Genomic DNA, 6,281 nt, shown 5'->3' on the forward strand with positions numbered 1-6,281 from the left:
AGTTACTATTCTTGGATTATTTTTTGTTGGTGGTGGTAGTTTATTAATTCATTTTCAATGACTGAGTTTTATATTTATCCAAGTGTTAATGTAACAATGCCTTACTTTTATCTGTAATTCACTTTTCTAAGGATTTTAATATTTCCATAAAATTGATAACTTGATGTGGGGCTCCTGGGTGGCTTAATCACTTAAGCATCTGACTCTTGGTTTCGGCACAGGTCATGATCTCGGGGTTGTGAGATCAAGCCCCACACTGGGCTCCCCACTCAGTAGGAAGTCTGCTTGAAATTCTCTCTCTCTCCCTCTGCCCCTCCCCCCGTGCTCTCTCTAAAATAAATAAATCTTTTAAAAAAATTGATAACCTGATGCTTAGCCCAGAATTCCCCTCAACTCCTGCTACCATCCACAAAGTAAATACCAAAATATAAGTATTGAAAGACAAGTGTTTTACTCACAGCAGAGTCACTCTACTTTCACTCAAAGCCTGTTCACTCCTGTTTTAAACCCAGTTCACCCTAATTTGTTTCTTACTCCAAAGTGGATGAGAGGAGTAAAATGTGGAGAAATAGGAGGGGCTTTAGAATCAGGCAGACCAAAACAGAAATGACAGTACATGGAAAGCAGTGACACAGAGGAATATAAAAATTAGCTTCACAATTGTGGGCTCATTGTGCATCGGGGGCACACAGCCCTCCTTTAGTAGAATAAAGTGGTAAAGCCTTAATGCCTTAAGGTCAATGGTGCATTGGAACAGATTCCTGCACTAGGTTAGGTGAACCATGAGCAAGTCACTTACTTCTCTGCACCTCCATTTCTACATCTCTATAATAGGGAGGGAGATTTGATGAGATAATTTCCAAAATCCTTTAACAACCTAAATTTCTATTATTTTAAAATAATGGTATAATGAATTTTCAATGACTTCCATGTAGAACGGCATGAGAGTGAGATAAAATACGTTAAAGTATTTCTACCAAAAACAGTCAAAGTAAAAATGGTTTGGTCTTAACCTTAGTAAATACATGTCATTTCGTATGAGTCAAGCATTTTTGTAAGCAGATACATTATTTGGTTTAATCTTTACAACAATTCAATGAAGTACATTCAATTTATGCACATTTTATAAATGAGGAAACAGGCTCACAAAAGTGGTGTTAACTGCACGATATCTCTTAGTGAGACAAGATCCACAATCTACTTTTGTCTTCTGCAAAACTTTGTACTACCTCTTCAAGTAGTACAGATAAGCTCCATATACTTGCATGGGTAGTTCTGCTTTATTCCTGGGTCACAGGCAACCAGTACACTTCCGGTTTGCAAAGTTGAACATGAAACTATTGGTTACATGGTGCTATTCCCACAACAGCTCATTGATGAGGAGCATGGCCCCGACCGCCACAATATATCTATATCTATATCTATATCTATATCTATATCTATATCTATATCTATATCATCTATATCTATATCTATCTATATATCTATATCTATCTATATATCTATATCTATATCTATATCTTTATCTATCTCCATAGATTCCACTGTTTTACCAGGTGGCCCCAGGTTCTGCAAGAATATTCAAGAGATTAAACATGATTCCCACTGCTGTGCCACCTTATGATTTGAATACCAATTTATCACTAAGGGATTGCTGATACATGGAGAGTTTTCTTTTTTGAGTATGGTTAACTGCCTATTTTTTAAAATCTATTATGTCTGTGTATTTGCAGTGATCAAGTATGCACAAATATCTCCCTGTGACATCTTGATCAGATATTATTGTCCTTTTTTTTTTCCTAAGCAGATATTTGAGAGTAGAAATCACACACAAGAGGCAATATCTCACAGCAGGGAACATGGACTGTGAAGGCTGTCTGGTACAGCTAAACATTTTAAATATGCCATCTAAGGCAAATTAAACTCTCACAACCTTGGTTTGATCATCTAAAAATTGGCGATAATAATAGTTCTTAGCTTATAAGGTTGTTGCGAAGATTAAGTAAAATAGCATCTGATGTAAGGTAAGTGTTGAAAAAAATGTTACTATTAGCTGACTACAGAACTATGACTTAGGAGCCCACTCATAGTTTGAAACAACTGAAGGCTATTTGGAATCTATTTCTCTTCATTTATCTGGGGTCTAGTGCAGCATCTAACATCTTACAGAGATGTTCCATAAATTTCTGAATGAATGTCATTTACTTCTCCAAGGTTGTTTGTTTGTTTTTACCATCTTGAATGGAACTACACGGCCAGTCTTGCCTCACGGAAAGGGTTATTACAGGTCATATAATATACTAAGTAATTTGTTTTTATGAAATCTGTTTTATCCCCCCATTTTTTACTGACAAGGACAGTCATATAACTTGCTCACAGTCAGCGAAGAAAAGCAGAGTCAGAATTTGCATTCACGTCTGTCTGTGTCTGAGCCAGGATACTTTGTTGCTTTTCTCTGCTAGCCTACATATTATAAGCTAGTTTATGAAAAGGGCTTAGAATACTGAGACGCATATGCTTATATAAGACATTTACGTATGTTAGCAAGTTTGTGCCAGTAGCCTCTTAACTAGTTCTCAGTGAATCATATACTCTGTGTCCTGGTTTATGAGCTACCCCAGACACTGAGAAGCAATATTTAGGATAGAACGGAAGAGGGTAGAGGGCTCTTGCCATTCCCATACAGACAATTCAAGTGGGTCAATTTTCCAGTATGTGCATTATTCCTACCCTTTCATCTTTCTAGCAATTGTCCAACTGCTGGCTCTTTTCTCACTATCATTACCAAAATATATTTTGATCAGACCATTGTGACATTCATTAGCAGATCATCTGAAAGTTACTTGGAGAAAGAGAGTAACACCAGTATATTTACATAATCACCTATGGATGCAATATTGTAAGTTTCACTCCATGTTCCAATGTGCTCATTTATAAAATAAGGATACCAAAATTACTTCACTATAATCGTGAAGTTTAAAATTTTAATGCAGAGATCCCTCTACAGTGCCTGGTACATATGTGGAGATCAATAAACCACAGCATACCGTGAATAGCAATTAGGATAAAGGTTTCAATTTTAAAACTAAAATATCCATAGAATAATCAATGTTAAAGTAATTGTGGCTCATTCTTCATTTATCCTGCACATATTTAATTCATATCAAGTGTGGCTATCAGGCTTAAAAGAAGGCTCACGTAGGCGGGACTATACAGAATTCACGTAAGTTTAGTATGTATGGTGACCATAGACTATATATATCAAAGCCTCTATTCCACATAGATTGATTTCTACTTCTAACCTATATATGGTTTTCTGTCTTTACTCTTTTTTTCTGAATTTATTTCCCATTATTAATCTAACACATAAACTTCATTCATTCAGACTGAATGGCACTTACCATGTGTTAGAGCTGTGCTGAAATAAAAAAAAGTAATATATACGCTATGCCCTCAAGGAACTCAGTCTAGTGAAAAGAAACATCGACAGGTAATTAGAATCTAGGGAAAGAAGTGCTAATAGAGATATTTGTTACACAATATGGCAGTAATGAAGAAGACATGGGTGAGTGAGTGCCATGCTCTGCTAGGGGCATTAAGTAACACAGGAAGAGAAGAGTGATCTTTGCCAAATTGGCTCACTCCCCAAACTTGTTCGTTTTGTTTCTCAGTAGAAACTGCTGCAATGGAAGCTAAGAGATATGAAGGCAAAATAGAAATATCCAGAGGTCGGTGCCTGTGCATTCTTTTTCCGTGGTCTCGTCCAGAGCAGAGGGCATCAGAAAATTGAATCAAAGTGAATTCTAAAAGACCGAAAGGAAGAATTCACCTAGTAGCTCACTGGACAAAGAAACATCATTTTATCTCTTCTCACCCTCTGTTCCTCTTATTTTCAGCGTAGCAAGTGTTTTGAATACATCACCTTACTTAACTAAAAGTTCAATGAATTAGAAATTAATCATTCAGTTACAAAACTACAAAAAATTAAGGTCTAGGTTTTGGCCAAGTCTACAGAGCTATTTAGTGGTAGTCAGTACTCAAAATCCAGTGCTTGTCTCCAAATACTCTCTCCTAAATCACTCTCCCACACAGAGGGAATACATTATAGGAAACGAGGGAACAGAAGCACATTCTTTCTAGGATCATGTCCAATTCTGTAATTCTGTAAATATCAAATACTTTGAGAAAATTCCTAATTTTATTTCTACCTTAATTCACTTGTTCAATGAAAAATAAAAAGAAAGACCTAGTTAGATGTATGCTTCGTACATACCCTGTGCATACATACAAATGTCACTTTGTATACACATTTGTACAAGGCTGAAAAAATTTCAGAGCACTGGGGTTTAAAAAGCTGGTCATTGTTTCCTCTGGCAGTCTTCATTTTAATGGATAAATACTGATACCAGATATAAGGACAATATTATTCTGAATTTGTACAACACATCTAAGAAATACAAATATTAACAGAGCAATTAAGTTACCAGCTTCTTACAGTGAGACACAAATATGTTTAAGAATTTGGGCAAGAACACGCAGCAAATTAATGGAAGAGCTGATAAGTTCATGAAACCTGTGGATTCGATTTAGTTATTAAAGTCTTACTTGGACAATTAGAAAATCTTAGAATTCACTATGCTGTGATACATAATTACTTTTTTTTGAAATACCATCAAATTCATGAAATAAATCAGTGAGATAACCACAAAAAAGAACATATTTGGTATCATTGGTATACTTCAGCCTACTCTAGATAAAGAGGTAATTGGTGTTAAAAATAAAGCTGGGGAAGATACTTCTTAAAGCAAAAATGGGCATCTTAATTCACCTAGTAATATTAGCTACTTAACTCCCTCGAGGAGATATGATGATGATTAATTGGACTGGATCACAATGGAGAGTAATTTATGAAAAAAACCTGAGTACTCAAAATTATTAGCATGATTTCATCACAATTATCTCCAATTTTACTCTTTCTTGACCTAAATTTCAATTTTATTGGTTCTTTGAGGAAAACAGGAAAGCCACTCAATTCTTGAGGTGCACTCTTCTCTGAAGCTACGGAAAGGATTAAAAGAGGAAAATTTTAGTGAATACATGGTGTGACTCTACTCCTCAGAACAACCCTTGAGGAACCGAATTTCCACTGTTTGGCAGCTGCATCTCAAAGGATTCAGCAAAATTTCAGATACATATTATGGAATGATAAGGCACGAAGAAATCATAGACAGCAATTATTCCAACATCTATTTTATATGAAAAAAATGAAAGCCAGAGTAGTAAAGTGATTCACCCACATAACACTACTGCTTGGTATACCCTCGGCTTGAGCTCCTTCACTTTCTATTCTATTATTCATCGGTTCTCTCTGGGCATTTGGGGTTTGGGCACTCATAGAAGCATCAGGATATCTTGACCTTGCAATACAGGAGAGGGATGGCTCCTGAAACAGACTATCTTTCTGATACCTGAAAACAAACGCCATTTATATTAATAGTGAGATAGGTATGCCAACCTGAGTGCTTATTTATGGCATGCAGATTGCTCAAGTGATCACTCCTGACCAGAATTATGTCCATAAGGAGAATTACAAGAGGTTGTCAATCATGAATCTATGCACAGTGATGTAAAAACCATCCTGGGCTTTGGTTGGAAAGTAGAGAATATACTTATGGTAAAAATAAAAGCCTTCAGGTTATAATTAAATGAGCTAACCAGCTGCTGTGAGCTCAACAAATCAGTGATATCAATTATTTCTTCTCCAGCTGATATAAGAAATCAAAGCCCATATTTCATATTTACTACGATGCCACCTCTAGGAAATAAATGTTTGAACTGCTTTTAGGAGTATAAATCAATAGATAAAAATGTTCCTCCATTTGTTAAGTGCCAAAATTATTTCCTTTTTTGTTTTAGCATAAATTCTAGACTCATGAAACTGCAGTGGTGCCTACCTTATTTCCTTTTTAAATCAACCAAGTATTTACCTATGAGATCAATTACTCAGAAGATAAGCTTAGTGAATTCAAATAATTTTTTAAAAATTAGTGTTAAAGATTAACATTTTAAGTTAATGAACAGATCGAACAAACCTAAATAAGGCTGTACAGAATATTTCTTTCAAGCAGTCAGGTCTATAAGCTTCCTATTTACCTAATTTGACCTATTTACTTCCATAGCAATATGGATTAATAATAAAACAAGTTTCTTGAAGCTTTGTTAAAAGTTTCTTTTCAGTTTATTTTACTCTTCTTTCTGTTTTAGAATCAGTTTCAATTCTC

This window comes from Ursus arctos, unplaced genomic scaffold, assembly GCF_023065955.2.
Source record: "Ursus arctos isolate Adak ecotype North America unplaced genomic scaffold, UrsArc2.0 scaffold_15, whole genome shotgun sequence".
Taxonomy (NCBI): Eukaryota; Metazoa; Chordata; class Mammalia; order Carnivora; family Ursidae; genus Ursus; species Ursus arctos.